This window comes from Larus michahellis, chromosome W (genome assembly GCF_964199755.1).
Source record: "Larus michahellis chromosome W, bLarMic1.1, whole genome shotgun sequence".
Classification (NCBI taxonomy): domain Eukaryota; kingdom Metazoa; phylum Chordata; class Aves; order Charadriiformes; family Laridae; genus Larus; species Larus michahellis.
In genome coordinates this window covers 14,745,517-14,765,868 of record NC_133929.1, presented here as the reverse complement: position 1 = coordinate 14,765,868, position 20,352 = coordinate 14,745,517, and the positions used below count along the sequence as shown (strand labels likewise).

The 20,352-nt window shown below is 52.1% G+C and overlaps 1 pseudogene; it reads left to right on the top strand.

The window, feature by feature from the left end:
* The first annotated feature begins 1,606 nt into the window (after positions 1-1,606).
* On the top strand, positions 1,607-18,987 carry LOC141735665 (nucleolar protein 6-like; annotated as a pseudogene).
* Positions 18,988-20,352: the final 1,365 nt, after the last annotated feature.

Here is a 20,352-nt window from a genome sequence, read left to right as displayed (position 1 = left end):
TCGTTATTCTTCTGCCTCAGCAGCGCCTCCAGGATCTTACCAGGCACGGAGGTGAGACTGACAGGCCTATAGTTCCCTGGTTCCTCCTTCTTTCCCTTTTTGAAAATGGGGATTATGTTTCCCCTTTTCCAGTCAGTGGGGACTTCACCAGACTGCCAGGACTTTTGGAATATAATAGAGAATGGTTTAGCAACCTCATCCAACAGTTCCCTCAGTACCCGTGGGTGTATCCCATCAGGTCCCATGGACTTGTTCACTTTCAGGTTCATCAGATGATCACAAACCTGATCTTCACTTACAATGGACAGTTCTTTCCAACCCCTGCCATTGTCTTTTGTGACTCCGGGAGTGTGGCTGGAGCCCTTGCCAGTGAAGACTGAGGAAAAGAAGTCGTTGAGAACCTCAGCCTTCTCCATATCACTTGTCACCAGTTCTCCCGTTTCCTTTCTGAGGGGGCCCACACCCTCCCTAGTCGTCGTCTTACCATTAATGTACCTATAGAAATTTTTGCTGTTTCCCTTGATCTCCTTGGCTAGATTTAATTCTAACTGAGCTTTAGCTTTTCTCACCAGGTCTCTTGCTGTTCGGACAGCTTCCTTATATGCCCCCCATTCTAGCTGTCCTTTCTTCCACTTCTTATAAAGTTTCTTTTTGTGTGACAGTGTGTCCAGGAGCTCCCTGTTCATCCAGGCAGGTCTCCTAGCATTCTTTCCTGCCTTCCTCTTTGTCGGTATAGTTTGCTCCTGGACACGGAGAAGGTGATCCTTGAATACTGACCAGCTGTCCTGGGCCCCCCTTCCCTCTAGAGCTTTGTCCCATGGCACTTTGGCCAGCAGATCCCTGAAGCGATCAAAGTCTGCATGCCTAATGTCCAGGGTCGTAAGCTTGGAATACATCCTCCTAGTTGCCCTGAGGATCTTAAATTCTATCGCTTCATGGTCACTGCAGCCAAGGTTAGCCCTGAGCCTCACATTGGTCACCAGCCCTTCCCTGTTGGTGAGAACGAGGTCCAGCATAGCACCTTTTCTTGTTGGTTCCTCTGCCATTTGGAGGAGAAAGTTGTCATCTATGCATTCCAGGAACATCCTGGATTGCTGGTGCCTTGCTGTGTTGTCCCTCCAGCAGATGTCAGGGTGGTTGAAATCCCCCATGAGGACCAGGGCCTGTGAACGCGAAGCCACTTCTATCTGCCTATAGAGGGCCTCATCTGCTTGGCTCTGCTGGTCAGGTGGCCTGTAGCAGACCCCTTCTGTAACATCACCTTCCCCTATCTTCCCTTTAATCTTAACCCATACGCTCTCAACCAGCTCCTCATCCTTCCCCATGTGGAACTCCATCGATTCTAGCCAGTCACTGATGCAGAGGGCAACACCTCCTCCCCTCCTACCCTGCCTGTCCTTCCTAAAGAGCTTGTATCTGTCTATCCCTACATTCCAGTCATGGGAATCATCCCACCAAGTTTCAGTAATAGCCACTATGTCATGGCTTTCCAGCAGCGTAGTGGCCCTTAACTCATCCTGTTTATTGCCCAAGCTGCGTGCATTCACGTAGAGGCACTTCAGCTGGGCTGGCTGTGTCACCCTCTTGTGCGAATCTCAAGCCCATCATGCTCCTGAGGCCACAAGGTAGGACTTGAGCCTTGCTCTGGTGGGGTGCATGAGTGGGTACTGGCGAATGGTGGTGGTCTCATACCATGTAACAGGCCCTTAGGAGAGGGGTCAGTTTGGGGCTATTGTTGCAATTGGTGATAAATTTTGGAGCTTCGATGCTCCCAGTTGTCCTCTCCGTCCATGCACACCCTAGTCCTCAAAGTCTCTTCCCCTCCCGACCTGCCTCTGCAGCTTGACTGGGCTCACCAGCCTTGGCCTTGCTGGCTGGCCCACCCTGTGGGTACTTTGGGGAGTAAAGCAGACCCTACAAAAACATGGCTAAGTCTAGCACTGTCCTTCCCATTCTCCCCGCCCCTGCTCCCTGCCATCCTCTTGCCTTCCCCAGGCAGCTGTGCACAGTCTGGCTCTTCTCTGAGATGACGTGGGATGCATGGGCTGCTGGATGCTGCTTGTTTCTGCAGACCCAAGGCGATAGTGGGTTTGGATCTGTGACAGGCAGTGGCATTGCAAGGCCAGGGTGGACAGGAGGGTGCTGGGGTACCAGACTGGCCAGCGGGGATGAAGACGGGGCTTGGACATGAGCAGTGAGACCTCTGGGTTATTGTTGGCTCTGGGATGTGGTCACTCTGCTCTGAAATGATGTCCACTGCTGCTGAGCTTTGTTGGGAAGGAACTTCTTCCTTTCCCCAAGCTGGGGATGCTTCCTGTTTTCTCAAGTTAGTCTCTGGGTCTCTGACATCTCTTCCTCCTGCACATCTGTCCCCTGGTGCTTACAGGCAAGGATGAGAAGATTGTCACCATCCAACTCCATGCATGTCCTGCCCCAGGTCTCTTCAAACCTAGCTGCTTTATCCCAGCAAGAACAATGTCTAGACAGCCTGGCTCATGGAGCAGAGCACCCCCAAAGAAGGTAGGGCCTGGGGCTGGGGGAACATGAGGCTGCTCGGTTCAGCCAGAGACTGCACCCAGTGCTGGGAGGTGGGTTTGCTGCAGCCCTTTTCTGTGAACAGGAGGTTTGTAGTTGGGTCCAATGTGCTGTTGTCTCCCCACACAGGAGCCACTGAGCCCCCAACCCCGCACTACAACAGCTCCATCCTCTGCGACACGGTGCTGCTCTCCCACTTGCACTTCTTGTCTAGTGCAGCCACTGACTTCCTGGGCATTAAGTATGGCCTGGCCCTTCTCAAAGTTTGGCTGAACCAGCGGCAGCTCAGCAAGGTATGTCCTGTGACAGGGGACAGGGAAGACTGCTTGCCTGGTTAACCTGCCTTTGGCCTGTTCTCCCTTCCTGGTCCTGGTGGGTAGGGCGGTGGGCTTGTGACTGATTTGAGCTGTGTTAGGTTTCAAGGAGCTCCATCCTACCCTGTGGGTTGTAATGAGTCTGTGTGAACCGGACAGTCGTGCTTCTTTGAGATCCCTGGAATGATGTAGTGGGTTTTGGGGTTGTTTTTTTGGGGGGAATTCATCCCATTTCCCAAAGAACTTTGAGGTGTTGCCTTCCTGCATATCTCTGCTCATTGTACAGGGCTTTGCCTCAATGTCTTCCTGGTGGGGTTGAGGCTTAGGGGCTGCCCTGCTGGAGATGACGGAGGCCAGAAGCAGTCATGTGGGGTGGGCTCTGGGGCTCGTGGTGCCTCATGGAGCTCTTGTTGACTCAGCTCTCTGTTTTCACAGGGCTTGGGGTGCTTCAGCAGCTTCTTGGTCTCCATGCTAGTTGCCTACCTGCTGATGTAAGATCATCAAGATGATGAGTGGGTACCAGGTGCCGAGGAGTACCCTACAGTTCCTGGGTGAGTTTCCAGGGGCCTCTCTGGGCAGGGAAAGGCTGGTGTCAGCAGAGTCTCTGCACAAAGCCTGAACACAGTAGGGGAAGGGGGAATTGTGGCTTTTATCTCTCTGATGCTGAGACCCTGTGGGTGGGATGGACAGAAGGGGATGAGGCAGCAGAGCAGGGCTGGATGGAGCAGCTTGCAGAGGGGTGGGTAGGTCCCATCACAGGGTGGAGGCCAGCATTGCATTGTAGCACTGTTAATGTTGCGAGACCATGTACCACCCTCACCGGTGGGGTAGATGTGGACAGCGGTGTGACTTGTTGCTTCCTGTCTGCTCACAGCCACCACTGACCTGAGTGTGACAGGGATTAGCCTAGTGAAGGATGTGGATGTCTCCCTGGTAAGCAACCCTCTGGGGGGGGCTTGTGCCTGCATCTGGCTGTGCTGTCAGTGCTCCCTGGGCAGGGATGTGCCTGTTATAGGGACATGGGAAGGTGATGTGCCCTGGTGTCTGTGCTGTGCTGTTGCACTAAGGACCGTGTTTGCTTTTCCAGCCTGTCCTGAACTATTTCCACCAGGTGTTTGAAGTGGTCTTTGTGGATCCCTCTGGGCTGATGAACCTCTGCGCTGATATGACTGCCAGCAAATACCACCAGGTACTGGGCAGGTTGTGATGGCATCCTGAGATGCTGTCTTAGGAGCGAGCTGAGGCAGGCAGAGGGTGGTTAGATGTCTTGGAGGAGGACTTTGGACATGGGGAGGGGGTTCAGTGTTGCTTTTTAAGCTTTTAACATCAATCTTCAGCTCTGAAGCTTAGAAGTGAGTTTTAAGACTTGGATGTAGTGCTGCCTTACCTGTCTTGCTTGAATAATGGAGGAAAGTTGTTTTCCTTTGTGGGCACCTTTGGGTGAAGCTAAGCAGCTGTTTAGCAGAAATAACTGGTTTGGAGCAGGAAAAAACCACCTTGATGGCAGGGATATCAAGGAGAGACTGTCTGGCCAGCAGCAACAGCTATTGGTTACCTGAGGACAGCGGCTGTCTGGGATCAGGGTCTGCTGGTGACCATGGAGCTGGGGTGGTGTCCTGGTTCCGGCACGGATAGGGTTAATTTTTCCTGGTATTCTATGCCATGTGAGCCATGCCCACCCTGAGCTGCCGGGGGAGGGGGCAGGAAGTTGCCGCTTGGAGCGGGCTGGGGCGTCCAGGGTCCGGTGGGTGAGCGGCGGGGGAGCAGCGGTTACGTAATCGTGTTTGTATATTCCTCTATTCACGTTATTGTTGTTGTTTGCTTGTTCCCTTTGCTGTTCTGTTAAACTGCCTTTGTCTCAACCCAAGAGTCTTGCCTTTTCTTCTGATTCTTCCTGTATTGGGAAGGCCCGAGCGAGCGGCATGTGGCTCTTTGTTGCCGTCTGAGGCTAAACCACGACAGTCCTTTTTGGCGCCCAATGTGGGGCTCGAAGGGTTGAGATAACGACAGAATCCAACTAGAACGTGGAAAAACGAATTTCTTTGTATACATTTATTGTATTAGGTAAATAGTCGCTGGTCATCATGTTGCTTGGTTTGTTCTCATGGCTGTGTTATGTGAATTCCTATATGGCTTATGTACTCCCTGCGATGCTGTTTACCATGTCTGGAAGAGGGATGAGGATTATCATTCTGCTGTCCTGTGCGATATCTGTTTATGATATGATAACATCACTGTTCAGACAGGTATTTTGGGGTGTTTATGTGGTGTTGCTGTCCTGTCCATACCTTGGGCACCGTCTCCCAGAATTTATTAATAATTACACCCAGTCTGTGGGGGAAACGGGGGGGACACTTTCCCCAGCTCTTTTGCCTCCCTTTTCTCCTTCGGGTCAGGTAGGACAGCTTTTGAGAATTTTGAATATCCTTGGGATACTCAAACCAGCCTGGTCCTATTGTTATGTCTGTGTCCTGGTTCCGGTGGGGATAGGGTTAACTTTTCCTGGTATTCCATGCCATGTGAGCCACGCCCACCCTGAGCTGCCGGGGAGGGGGCAGGAAGTTGCTGCTTAAAAGCGGGCTGGGGCGTCCCGGGTGGCGGGGAGCGGCGGTTCCGTAATCGCGTTTGTATATTCCCCTATCCGTGTTGTTGTTGTTGTTTGCCTGTTCCCTTTGCTGTTCTGTTAAACTGCCTTTGTCCCAACCCAAGAGTCTTGCCTTTTCTTACGATCCTTCCTGTATTAGGAAGGCACGTGCGAGCGGCACGTGGTTCTTTGTTGCCATCTGAGGCTAAACCACGACAGTCCTTTTTGGCGCCCAACGTGGGGCTTGAAGGGTTGACATAACGACAGAATCCAACTAGAACGTGGAAAAAACGGTTTTGGTTTTTTTTTTCTTGTATGCATTTATTTTATTAGGTAAGTAGTCACTGGTCATCATGTTGCTTGGTTTGTTCTCATGGCTGTGTTACATAAATTCCTATATGGCTTATGTACTCCCTGCGATGCTGTTTACCATGTCTGGAAGAGGGATGAGGATTATCATTCTGCTGTCCTGTGCGATATCTGTTTATGATATGATAACATCACTGTTGAGATGGTTATTTTGGGGTGTTTATGTGGTTTTGTTGTCCTGTCCGTACATTGGACACCGTCTCTCAGAATTTGTTAATAGTTTCCCCAGCCCTTTTGCCTCCCTTTTCTCCTTCGGGTCAGGTATGACAGCTTTTGAGAATCTTGAATATCCTTGGGATACTCAAATTAGTGTGTTCCTAGTGCTATGTCTCCTGAATACGTTCCAGGTCTTGTTTAGGGTTAAGCGACTATTTAAGACTACCACCCGGAGATCTGCTCCGAGGCTGGATAGTCAGGGGTGGCATGGCATGTGGGAGAGCATGGGCAGGTACCTAGAGAACTACTCGCCTCCAATGGTCTGGGACTTCACCCCTGAACAATTACAGGACCCTGATAAAGTGGTAGAATATTTGAAGGGAAAATGTTGTGGCTATTCTAGAGAGGCACAACTCACCGCGCTGTGCTGGGCCCTGGCCAGTATCTACCAGGCACTGCTCAGAATTATGCAGCACCCTCAAGGGGAAGAGATGGAAACCAGACCGGCGGCCCCTGCGGCTGCTGCAGCCCCTGCGGCGGCCCCTGCGGCTACTGCAACCCCTGCGGCGGCCCCTGCGGCTACTGCAACCCCTGCGGCAGACACTGCCACTGAACCAGAGAACCAACCCGTGCCGGTATCAGTTGCCCCCATACAGAAGAAGAAGTACACAAAGAAATCAGTTCGCTTAGTAAGAGATGATGATGAACCAGGGCCATCACGAGAGCAGGAGGAAGAGGCAGAACCAGAGATAATTACTCGATCCCTATCCTTGAGTGAGCTGCGGGATATGCGAAAAGATTTCAGCCGACTTTCAGGCGAGCACATTGTCACCTGGCTGCTCCGGTGCTGGGATAATGGGGCCAGTAGCCTGGAATTAGAGGGTAGGGAGGCCAGGCAGCTGGGATCCCTGTCTAGGGAAGGCGGCATTGACAAGGCGATTGGGAAAAAGACCCAAGCCCTCAGCCTCTGGAAACGACTCCTGTTAGGCGTGAGGGAGAGGTACCCCTTCAGTGAGGATGTTGTATGTCAGCCAAGCAAGTGGACTACCATGGAAAGAGGTATCCAGTACCTGAGAGAATTAGCCGTGCGGGAGATGATTTATTATGACTTGGACAATGCCGACTTACCCACAGACCCTGATGAGGTGCGATGCACAAGGCCCATGTGGCGGAAGTTTGTACGGAGCGCACCATCGTCATATGCCAACTCCCTGGCAGTAATGGAATGGAAAGGTGAAGAGGGACCAATGGTGGATGAGGTAGCTGGCCGGCTCCAGCGATATGAAGAAAGTCTCTCTTCCCCCCTTGTCTCAGCTGTGGAGAAACTGTCGCGGAAGGTCCAGCAACTTGAAGAGAATATGTCCTACTCCCCACCTGCACGGGCCAGCATCTCAGCTATTAGAAGCAGGCATTTCCCCACTCAAGAGAGAGAGTACAGAGGGTACACACCACGAGGCACCCTGTGGTTCTACCTGCGGGACCACGGAGAGGACATGAGGAAGTGGGATGGACGACCTACTTCGATCCTGCGGACACGGGTACAGGAGTTGCAAGGAAGGACAACCACAAAAGGGGATCCCTCCAGGAAAAGTGCCGCCCCAGTGTTTCCAGTGGGCCGTTCCCCAGACAAAGCAGAAGGCCTGATCTTGCTTCTGATCCCCTTGAAGGAACTTCCAAGTCATTTCTGCAAGAAGTGAGTAATGGATACTATGACGAGTATTAGGGGGGCCCTGCCTCCGGCCAGGTGGAGGAAAGGGACAACCGGGTTTATTGGACGGTGTGGATTCGATGGCCTGGCACATCAGACCCACAGGAGTATAAGGCTCTAGTGGACATGGGTGCGCAGTGTACTTTAATACCATCAAGCTATAGAGGGGCAGAACCCATTTGTATTTCTGGGGTGACAGGGGGATCCCAAGAGTTGACTGTACTGGAGGCGGAAGTGAGCCTAACTGGGAATGAGTGGCAAAAGCATCCCATTGTGACTGGCCCAGAGGCTCCATGCATCCTTGGTATAGATTACCTCAGGAGAGGGTATTTTAAGGACCCAAAAGGGTACCGCTGGGCCTTTGGCATAGCTGCTTTGGAGACAGAGGAAGTTAAACAGTTGTCTGCCTTGCCTGGTCTCTCGGAGGATTCTTCTGTTGTGGGGTTGTTGAGGGTCAAAGAACAACAGGTGCCGATTGCTACCACAACGGTGCATCGGCGGCTGTATCGCACTAACCGAGACTCTCTGATTCCCATCCATGAGCTGATTCGTCAACTAGAGGTTCAAGGAGTGATCAGCAAGACTCGCTCACCCTTTAACAGTCCCATATGGCCGGTGCGAAAATCTAATGGAGAGTGGAGGCTAACTGTAGACTATCGTGGTCTGAATGAAGTCACGCCACCGCTGAGTGCTGCCGTGCCGGACATGCTAGAACTCCAGTACGAACTGGAGTCCAAGGCAGCCAAGTGGTATGCCACGATTGATATAGCGAATGCATTCTTCTGAATCCCTTTGGCAGCAGAGTGCAGGCCACAGTTTGCTTCCACTTGGAGGGGCGTCCAATACACCTGGAATCGACTGCCCCAGGGGTGGAAACACAGCCCCACCATTTGCCATGGACTGATCCAGACTGCACTGGAACAGGGTGAAGCTCCAGAACATCTGCAGTACATTGATGACATCATTGTATGGGGAAACACAGCAGAAGAAGTTTTTGAGAAAGGGAGTAAAATAGTCCAAATCCTTCTGAACGCTGGTTTTGCCATAAAACGAAGTAAGGTCAAGGGACCTGCGCAGGAGATCCAGTTTTTAGGAATAAAATGGCAAGATGGACGCCGTCAGATCCCAATGGATGTGATCAACAAAATAGCAGCTATGTCTCCACCAACTAGTAAAAAGGAAACACAGGCTTTCTTAGGTATTGTGGGTTTTTGGAGAATGCATATCCCAGATTACAGTCAAATTGTAAGCCCTCTGTATCAAGTAACCCGGAAGAAGAATGATTTTAAATGGGGTCCTGAGCAACGACAAGCTTTTGAACAAATCAAACAGGAAATAGTCCATGCAGTGGCCCTGGGGCCAGTCCGGGCAGGACAAGATGTTAAAAATGTGCTCTATACCGCAGCCGGGGAGAATGGCCCTACCTGGAGCCTCTGGCAGAAAGCACCAGGGGAGACTCGAGGTCGACCCCTAGGGTTTTGGAGTCGGGGATACAGAGGATCCGAAGCCCGCTACACTCCAACAGAAAAAGAGATATTGGCAGCATATGAAGGGGTTCGAGCTGCTTCGGAAGTAGTTGGTACAGAAGCACAGCTCCTCTTAGCACCTCGACTGCCGGTGCTGGGTTGGATGCTCAAAGAAAGGGTCCCCACCACACATCATGCAACCGATGCTACATGGAGTAAGTGGATTGCATTGATCACGCAGCGAACTCGAATGGGAAACCCCAGTCGCCCAGGAATTCTGGAAGTGATCATGGACTGGCCAGAAGGCAAGGATTTCGGAATGTCCCCAGAGGAGGAGGTGACGCGTGCAGAAGAGGCCCCACCATATAATAAACTGCCAGAAAATGAGAAGAAATATGCCCTGTTCACTGATGGGTCCTGCCGTATTGTGGGAAAGTATCGAAAGTGGAAGGCTGCTGTGTGGAGTCCTACACGACGGGTTGCAGAAGCCAGTGAGGGACAGGGTGAATCGAGCCAGTTTGCAGAGGTGAAGGCTATTCAGCTGGCTTTGGACATTGCTGAGCGAGAAAAATGGCCAGTCCTTTATCTCTACACTGACTCATGGATGGTGGCAAATGCTCTGTGGGGGTGGTTACAGCAGTGGAAGCAGGGCAACTGGCAGCGCAGAGGCAAACCCATCTGGGCTGCTGAACTGTGGAAAGATATTGCTGCCCGGATAGAGAATCTGGTTGTGAAAGTACGCCATGTAGATGCCCATGTACCGAAGAATCGGGCCACGGAGGAACATCAGAACAACCAGCAGGTGGATCGGGCCGCTAGGATTGAAGTGGCTCAAGTGGATCTGGACTGGCAACGTAAGGGTGAACTATTCATAGCTCGGTGGGCCCATGACTCCTCAGGCCATCAAGGGAGAGATGCGACATATAGATGGGCTCGTGACCGAGGGGTGGACTTGACCATGGACACTATTGCACAGGTCATCCATGAATGTGAGACATGCGCTGCGATCAAACAAGCCAAGCGTGTGAAGCCTCTTTGGTATGGAGGGCGATGGCTGAAATACAAATATGGGGAGGCCTGGCAGATTGATTATATCACACTGCCACAAACCCGTCAAGGCAAGCGCTATGTGCTCACAATGGTGGAAGCAACCACTGGATGGCTGGAAACATACCCTGTGCCCCATGCCACTGCCCGGAACACTATCCTGGGCCTTGAAAAGCAAGTCCTGTGGCGACATGGTACCCCAGAGAGAATTGAGTCGGACAACGGGACTCATTTCCGAAACAGCCTCATAGACACCTGGGCCAAAGAGCATGGTATTGAGTGGGTGTATCACATCCCCTGTCACGCACCAGCCTCTGGGAAGATAGAACGATACAATGGATTGTTAAAAACTACACTGAGAGCAATGGGTGGTGGGACTTTAAAACACTGGGATACTCATTTAGCAAAAGCTACCTGGCTAGTTAACACCAGGGGATCTAACAATCGGGCTGGCCCTGCCCAGTCAAAACTTCCACGTACTGTAGAAGGGGATAAAGTCCCCGTAGTGCACATGAAGAATATGCTAGGGAAGACAGTCTGGGTTAGTCCTGCCTCAGGCAAAGGCAAACCCATCCGTGGGATTGCTTTCGCCCAAGGACCTGGGTGCACTTGGTGGGTGATGCGGCAGGATGGGGAAGTCCGATGTGTACCTCATGGGGATCTGGTTTTGGGCGAGAATAGCCAATGAATCAGATTGTGTGCTGTTAATTGATAAGTAACACTGTCACTGTATGTCCTCATTGCTATAATTGATATCAGTTGTACTACAAGTAAGGCACAGGGATGATGGGATAAGAACTGACCTCAGCAGCTGGCGCCCAGCAGTTTCCTCAAGATCTACATCTTCAGCCCACGGACTGCGTGCATGAGCCACACCGGGTGCACCAGTCACAAGCTCCGAAAAATACAGCATGCAACAGACCAGCACCACCCAGCATCTCACCTGCCCTGAGAGACTGTTCTAACAAATGGAGCCCAAAGCCGTGGATTAAAAGAACTCAACGGACACTTTGGAGGGATGACCCATAAACTAAGGGCATTATATGTGTGTGTATATATATATATATATAACAGGGGAAAGTGGTGGCAATTCATTGGAACCTGCTGGGCATGGCATAGATGGTATGGAATAAGGGGTGGATAATGTCCTGGTTCCGGTGGGGATAGGGTTAACTTTTCCTGGTATTCCATGCCATGTGAGCCACGCCCACCCTGAGCTGCCGGGGGAGGGGGCAGGAAGTTGCTGCTTAAAAGCGGGCTGGGGCGTCCCGGGTCCGGCCGGTCGGCGAGCGGCGGGGAGCGGCGGTTCCGTAATCGCGTTTGTATATTCCCCTATCCGTGTTGTTGTTGTTGTTTGCCTGTTCCCTTTGCTGTTCTGTTAAACTGCCTTTGTCCCAACCCAAGAGTCTTGCCTTTTCTTACGATCCTTCCTGTATTAGGAAGGCACGTGCGAGCGGCACGTGGTTCTTTGTTGCCATCTGAGGCTAAACCACGACAGTCTGCTGAATGTGTTCCAGGTCCTGTTTAAGGTTAAACAGCTATTTAAGACTACCACCCACAGATCTGCTCCGAGGCTGGATAGTCAGGGGTGGCATGGCATGTGGGAGAACATGGGCAGGTACCTAGAGAACTTCTCACCTCCAATGGTCTGGGACTTCACCCCTGAACAATTACAGGACCCTGATAAAGTGGTAGAATATTTGAAGGGAAAATGCTGTGGCTATTTGTCGTGGTTTAGCCTCAGACGGCAACAAAGAACCACGTGCCGCTCGCTCACGCCTTCCTGATACAGGAAGAATCGTAAGAAAAGGCAAGACTCTTGGGTTGAGGCAAAGGCAGTTAAACAGGACAGCAAAGGGAACAGGCAAACAACAACAACAACAACAACAACACGGATAGGGGAATATACAAACGCGATTACGGAACCGCCGCTCCCCGCGACCCGGGACGCCCCGGCCCGCTTTTAAGCAGCAACTTCCTGCCCCCTCCCCCGGCAGCTCAGGGTGGGCGTGGCTCACATGGCATGGAATACCAGGAAAAATTAACCCTATCCCCACCGGAACCAGGACACTATTCCAGAGAGGCACAACTCACCGCACTGTGCTGGGCCCTGGCCAGTATCTACCAGGCACTGCTCAGAATTATGCAGCACCCTCAGGGGGAAGAGATGGAAACCAGACCGGCGGACACTGCGGCTACTCCGACCCCTGCGGCGGACACTGTGGCTACTCCGACCCCTGCGGCAGCCACTGCAGTTATTCCGACCCCTGCGGCAGCCACTGCAGTTATTCCGACCCCTGCGGCAGCCACTGCCGCTGAACCAGGGAACCAACCCATGCCAGTATCAGTTGCCCCCATACAGAAGAAGAAGTACACAAAGAAATCAGTTCGCTTAGTAAGAGATGATGATGAACCAGGGTCATCACGAGAGCAGGAGGAAGAGGCAGAACCAGAGATAATTACTCGATCCCTATCCTTGAGTGAGCTGCGGGATATGCGAAAAGATTTTAGCCGAATTTCAGGCGATCACATTGTCACCTGGCTGCTCCGGTGCTGGGATAATGGGGCCAGTAGCCTGGAATTAGAGGGTAGGGAGGCCAGGCAGCTGGGATCCCTGTCTAGGGAAGGCGGCATTGACAAGGCAATTGGGAAGAAGACCCAAGCCCTCAGCCTCTGGAAACGACTCCTGTCAGGCGTGAGGGAGAGGTACCCCTTCAGTGAGGATGTTGTATGTCAGCCAAGCAAGTGGACCACCATGGAAAGAGGTATCCAGTACCTGAGAGAATTATCCGTGTGGGAGATGATTTATTATGACTTGGACAATGCCGACTTACCCACAGACCCTGATGAGGTGCGATGCACAAGGCCCATGTGGCGGAAGTTTGTACGGAGTGCACCATCGTCAAATGCCAACTCACTGGCAGTAATGGAATGGAAGGGTGAAGCGGGACCAATGGTGGATGAGGTGGCTGGCCGGCTCCGGCGATATGAAGAAAGTCTCTCTTCCCCCCTTGTCTCAGCTGTGGAGAAACTGTCCCGGAAGGTCCAGCAACTTGAAGAGAATATATATCCTACTCCCCACCTGCACGGGCCAGCATCTCAGCTATTAGAAGCAGGCATTTCCCCACTCAAGAGAGAGAGTACAGAGGGTACACACCACGAGGCACCCTGTGGTTCTACCTGCGTGACCAGGGAGAGGACATGAGGAAGTGGGATGGACAACCTACTTGGATCCTGCGGACACGGGTACAGGAGTTGCAAGGAAGGACAACCACAAAAGGGGATCCCTCCAGGAAAAGTGCCGCCCCAGTGTTTCCAGTGGGCAGTTCCCCAGACAAAGCAGAAGGCCTGATCTTGCTTCTGATCCTCTTGAAGGAACTTCCAAGTCATTTCTGCAAGAAGCGAGTAATGGATACTATGACCAGGATTAGGGGGGCCCTGCCTCCGGCCAGGTGGAGGAAAGGGACAAGCGGGTTTATTGGATGGTGTGGATTCGATGGCCTGGCACATCAGACCCACAGGAGTATAAGGCTCTAGTGGACACGGGTGCACAGTGTACCTTAATGCCATCCAGCTATAGAGGGGCAGAACCCATTTGTATTTCTGGGGTGACGGGGGGATCCCAAGAGTTGACTGTACTGGAGGCAGAAGTGAGCCTAACTGGGAATGAGTGGCAAAAGCATCCCATTGTGACTGGCCCAGAGGCTCCATGCATCCTTGGTATAGATTACCTCAGGAGAGGGTATTTCAAGGACCCAAAAGGGTACCGGTGGGCCTTTGGCATAGCTGCCTTGGAGACGGAGGAAGTTAAACAGTTGTCTGCCTTGCCTGGTCTCTCGGAGGACCCTTCTGTTGTGGGCTTGTTGAGGGTCGAAGAACAACAGGTGCCAATTGCTACCACAACGGTGCATCGGCGGCAATATCGCACTAACCGAGACTCTCTGATTCCCATCCATAAGCTGATTCGTCAACTAGAGGTTCAAGGAGTGATTAGCAAGACTCGCTCACCCTGTAATAGTCCCATACGGACGGTGCAAAAATCTAATGGAGAGTGGAGGCTAACTGTAGACTATTGTGGCCTGAATGAAGTCATGTCACCGCTGAGCGCTGCTGTGCCAGACATGCTAGAACTGCAGTACGAACTGGAGTCCAAGGCAGCCAAGTGGTATGCCACAATTGATATAGCGAATGCATTCTTCTCAATCCCTTTGGCAGCAGAGTGCAGGCCACAGTTTGCTTTCACCTGGAGGGGCGTCCAGTACACCTGGAATCGACTGCCCCAGGGGTGGAAACACAGCCCCACCATTTGCCATGGACTGGTCCAGACTGCACTGGAACAGGGTGAAGCTCCAGAACATCTGCAATAATACATTGATGACATCATTGTGTGGGGAAACACAGCAGAAGAAGTTTTTGAGGAGGAGAGTAAAATAGTCCGAATCCTTCTGAAAGCTGGTTTTGCCATAAAGCGAAGTAAGGTCAAGGGACCTGCGCAGGAGATCCAGTTTTTAGGAATAAAATGGCAAGATGGACGCCATCAGATCCCAATGGATGTGATCAACAAAATAGCAGCTATGTCTCCACCAACTAGTAAAAAGGAAACACAAGCTTTCTTAGGCATTGTGGGGTTTTGGAGGATGCATATCCCAGATTACAGTATAATTGTAAGCCCTCTGTATCAAGTAACCCAGAAGAAGAATGATTTTAAATGGGGTCCTGAGCAACGACAAGCTTTTGAACAAATCAAACAGGAAATAGTCCATGCAGTGGCCCTGGGGCCAGTCCGGGCAGGACAAGATGTTAAAAATGTGCTGTACACCGCAGCCGGGGAGAACAGCCCTACCTGGAGCCTCTGGCAGAAAGCACCAGGGGAGACTCGAGGTCGACCCCTAGGGTTTTGGAGTCGGGGATACAGAGGATCCGAAGCCCACTACACTCCAACAGAAAAAGAGATATTGGCAGCATATGAAGGGGTTTGAGCTGCTTCGGAAGTAGTTGGTACAGAAGCACAGCTCCTCTTAGCACCTCGACTGCCGGTGCTGGGTTGGATGCTCAAAGAAAGGGTCCCCACCACACATCATGCAACCGATGCTACATGGAGTAAGTGGATTGCATTGATCACGCAGCGAACTCGAATGGGAAACCCCAGTCGCCCAGGAATTCTGGAAGTGATCATGGACTGGCCAGAAGGCAAGGATTTTGGAATGTCCCCAGAGGAGGAGGTGATGCATGCAGAAGAGGCCCCACCATACTATAAACTGCCAGGAAATGAGAAGAAATATGCCCTGTTCACTGATGGGTCCTGCCGGATTGTGGGAAAGCATCGAAAGTGGAAGGCTGCTGTGTGGAGTCCTACACGACAAGTTGCAGAAGGCAGTGAAGGACAGGGTGAATCGAGCCAGTTTGCAGAGGTGAAAGCCATCCAGCTGGCTTTGGACATTGCTGAGCGAGAAAAATGGCCAGTCCTTTATCTCTACACTGACTCATGGATGGTGGGAAATGCTCTGTGGGGGTGGTTACAGCAGTGGAAGCTGGGCAGCTGGCAGCGCAGAGGCAAACCCATCTGGGCTGCTGAACTATGGCAAGATATTGCTGCCCGGATAGAGAATCTGGTTGTGAAAGTACGCCATGTAGATGCCCATGTAGGGAAGAATCGGGCCACGGAGGAACATCAGAAGAACCAGCAGGTGGATCGGGCCGCTAGGATTGAAGTGGCTCAGGTGGATCTGGACTGGCAACATAAGGGTGAACTATTCATAGCTTGATGGGCCCATGACTCCTCAGGCCATCAAGGAAGAGATGCAACATATAGATGGGCTCGTGACCGAGGGGTGGACTTGACCATGGACACTATTGCACAGGTCATCCATGAATGTGAGACATGCGCTGCAATCAAGCAAGCCAAGCGTTTGAAGCCTCTTTGGTATGGAGGACGATGGCTGAAATATAACTATGGGGAGGCCTGGCAGATTGATTATATCACACTGCCACAAACCCGTCCAGGCAAGCGCTATGTGCTCACAATGGTGGAAGCAACCACTGGATGGCTGGAAACATACCCTGTGCCCCATGCCACTGCCCGGAACACTATCCTGGGCCTTGAAAAGCAAGTCCTGTGGCGACATGGTACCCCAGAGAGAATTGAGTCGGACAACGGGACTCATTTCCGAAACAGCCTCATAGACACCTGGGCCAAAGAGCATGGTATTGAGTGGGTGTATCACATCCCCTGTCACGCACCAGCCTCTGGGAAGATAGAACGATACAATGGATTGTTAAAAACTACACTGAGAGCAATGGGTGGTGGGACTTTAAAACATTGGGATACACATCTAGCGAAAGCTACCTGGCTAGTTAACACCAGGGGATCTAACAATCGGGCTGGCCCTGTCAATCAAAACTTCCATGTACTGTAGAAGGGGATAAAGTCCCCATAGTGCACATGAAGGATATGTCAGGGAAGACAGTCTGGGTTAGTCCTGCCTCAGGCAAAGGCAAACCCATCCGTGGGATTGCTTTTGCCCAAGGACCTGGGTGCACTTGGTGGGTGATGTGGAAGGATGGGGAACTCCGATGTGTACCTCATGGGGATCTGATTTTGGGTGAGAATAGCCAATGAATCAAATTGTGTGTTGTTAATTACTAAGTAACCCTGTCACTGTATGTCCTCATTGCTATAATTGCTATCAGTTGTACTATGAGTAAGGCACAGGGATGATGGGATAAGAACTGACCTCAGCAGCTGGCGCCCAGCAACTTCCTCAAGATCTACATCTTCAGCCCACGGACTGTGTGCATGAGCCACACCGGGTGCACCAGTCACAAGCTCCGAAAAATACAGCATGCAACAGACCAGCACCACCCAGCATCTCACCTGCCCTGAGAGACTGTTCTAACAGATGGAGCCCAAAGCCATGGATTACAAGAACTCAACGGACACTTTGGAGGGATGGCCCATAAACTAAGGGCATTATATCCGCATGAATATATATGTGTATATATATGACAGGGGAGAGTGGTGGCAATTCATTGGAACCTGTAAGATCTGGGCATGGCATAGATGGTATGGAATAAGGGGTGGATAATGTCCTGGTTCCAGCGGGGATAGGGTTAATTTTTCCTGGTATTGCATGCCATGTGAGCCATGCCCACCCTGAGCTGCCGGGGGAGGGGGCAGGAAGTCGCTGCTTGGAGCGGGCTGGGGCATCCAGGGTCCGGTGGGTGAGCGGCGGGGGAGCGGCGGTTCCGTAATCATGTTTGTATATGCCTCTATCCGTGTTATTGTTGTTGTTTGCTTGTTCCCTTTGCTGTTCTGTTAAACTGCCTTTGTCTCAACCCAAGAGTCTTGCCTTTTTCTTCTGATTCTTCCTGTATTGGGAAGGCCCGAGCGAGCGGCACTTGGTTCTTTGTTGCCGTCTGAGGCTAAACCACGACAGGTGGCTGTGGGAGCAATGGGGGAGCATTGATTGGTGACCACTGCTGGAGGGATTTGCTTTCCTTCTCCCGTCCCATTCATGCTCTTGCTCTGTCTTGTCTCCTTGCTCAGGTCCAGTTTGAAGCCAAGTGTTCCATGGAAATTTTTGATGACTGGACAGTGGACAGCTTTCAGGTGCTGCTCATGACCATGAAGCCACTTGACAGAGCCTTTGACCATGTCTTCCAGTGAGTCTTGCTGTGCTTGTGGGGTGATGCTGAGGGAGCCTGTTCAGAGAGGAGTGGGCTGCTTCTGGCTTTGGACTGGGTTGGATTTGGACCTGCCTGGTGGGAGGTGGCCCTGCTAGTTCTCAGATAGACACTGGTGCCTCTTGCATTTGGCCATTTTGCTTTTACTGTCTAGATAGCCTCCCAGGAGGAGGGGAGCAATGCTTTGGCTTTTGGGAATGGTGACTGTCCCAAGGACCAGCATCCCCTGTGGTGCATCCTGAGATGCCAAAGTGCAGTGCTTCTTCTTGGAAGGTCCTGGGCCAGGACCCTCTGCTCCCCACTTTATCCATTGTCTAGCATCTCTCTCTCTCTCAGAAAGGATTTGGTGGCAGAGGTGGGTGACCAGCTTCTCTCCTCCTGTAGCCTGAAGCATGTCTCCAAGCTGCAGGGTGCCTGCAAGAAAAAGCAGCTGCTGAATGAGCTGATGGATTGGGGTGGAAACTATGTGGCTGTGGCCCTTCCCTTTGTCGTCTCGCTGCTGGCCTGTGGGCTGGCCAGGAGAGCAGTGCTTGTGGCTTGCTCCTTGCCCCAGATCCCCAAGGTTACACAGCTCAGCAATGACACTGCATCCTTCGCAGCATGTGGGGTCTCATGTGTCCCTCGTGGCCCTGCTGGGCACGAGGAGGAGATCTTTGCTCACTGGTGGAGGAGACAGGCCTGTCTCCTTTGTGGGGAATACAGGACCTGAGGCCCTGCACTGGGGTGTGGGGTGCAGCTGAGAGGCTTGGTCTGAGCAGAATTCCTGGCCCAGTAATGTGACAGGGTGAAGACAACTGGTTTTCTCATCGAGGAGACCTATTAAATGAGGCTTTCCCTGTCCATGCTCCTCTGGGCACACAAGAGCACATAGCAGGAGGTTCATCTAGCAGCCTGATATCCCAGCAGCCACTGCTCCAGCAACCTCATCTATCCTTGTGCTTCATGTTCCTCATTTTTCCGCAGTGGGCAATTGATGCTGAGCTCCCAAAACACAAGGATGTTGGGCCCCTGATGTTTGGGCTCCTGTTTGTCCCTGAGTTTCCTGCCAGCATGCTGGAGAATGGACCGCAGGCTGATTGCCCCGAGGTGAGGGGAGCCCTGCTTGTGCCGAGTGGGATGGAGCAGAGCTGGTGCTGTGCTGTGGTTGCAGATGGCTGTGGGTCTGGCTGATGGTTGTGAGAGCAGTTTGGCTGGCCCCAGCAGTGACCTGTGTCTCTGGCCTGGCCTGGCTTGGCCAATACCCCCTCGCAGGCCCTGGACTTCTGGACCTTCTGGGGGTAGAAATCAGAGCTGTGGTGGTTCCAGGGTGGCAGCTTCTGCGAGGTGGTGATGTGGGAGGCCAGCACCATCTGCCAGAAACACCTCATTTCTGAGCAGATTGTCAGGCACCTACTGAAGCTGTAAGTCACACTTGAGCAGCAGCTGAGGCTGGGGGACCTGCAGCCATGTGGGGTCACTGGCACTCTTCTGGCTTGTGCCATGTCCCTGGTAACCCTGTTGTCAGCTTCTCGCTTTGGGGGACGTTGTGGATCGTTTTGGCTTTGTGAAATCTGGAAGACATTTCAGTTGTGGTCCTGATGCTGCGAGCTGCTTTCTGAGAGAAAGTTGGGAGGGCAAGCATGTTGTTCTGTAGCTTCTGCTGGCAGTAATCCTAAAGGCAAGGAGGCAGTGTGGTCCTGCCCTTACATGCAGATGGGATGTTGGGACACTCATTGTTGGCAGAGCTGGAAGAGAAGCTGTCTGGACCTTGCAGGATGTTTCATGAAATCCTCTTGAGATCCTGTAGTAGTTCACAAAGTTGGGTCTCCCTACAGCATTGGAAAGCCTTCCTGTAGTAGTTTAGACTTTCTGCCAAAAAAGAGACCCTCTCGTACAGAACAAAGGAGTTGCCTGGGCCTCTTTCTCCCGACTCAAGGAGGGGTCTTGTGAGGAAAGCCTGCGCATTGGCAGCTTTGCCTTTGAATCCTGTGAAGCTGCGCGAGTTGCTGTGCTGCTTTTGGTGGATAACTTGGGCATGGGAGGAATACGTAGAGATCTTGATCTTCTCCTCACCATGACCTTCCTGTATGGAGGGATTCCTTGACCTTGGACTGACCCTTGTCTGCGGGCATAGCACACAGCATCAGGATGGATGAGTTGATGTGTCATAGCTCTGATGCTCTGTTGTGGTCTCCACATAGCCACACAGACATTCTCAAATCCTCCATCTGCTACGTGGGGGCCCTGCTGGAGTCTGTGATTAGGACTAGGCAAGAGGTATTGCTGCTCCCCCAGTGGGGCTGTGGGTTTCTCTGGTAAGGGCATTATGGGGAGGGCTGTGAGAAAGTAACGGAAGATTGTTGAGGAGGACTGTAAACACGTTCAAGTGACTCGCACCTGGGGTGCTGGGAAACATATTTATCACACTAATTGTTGTTCAGTCTTATGTGCTCAACAAGTAGAACATCTGCACTTAGATAAAGCCAGCCTGTGATGGACTCAGGGGCACCT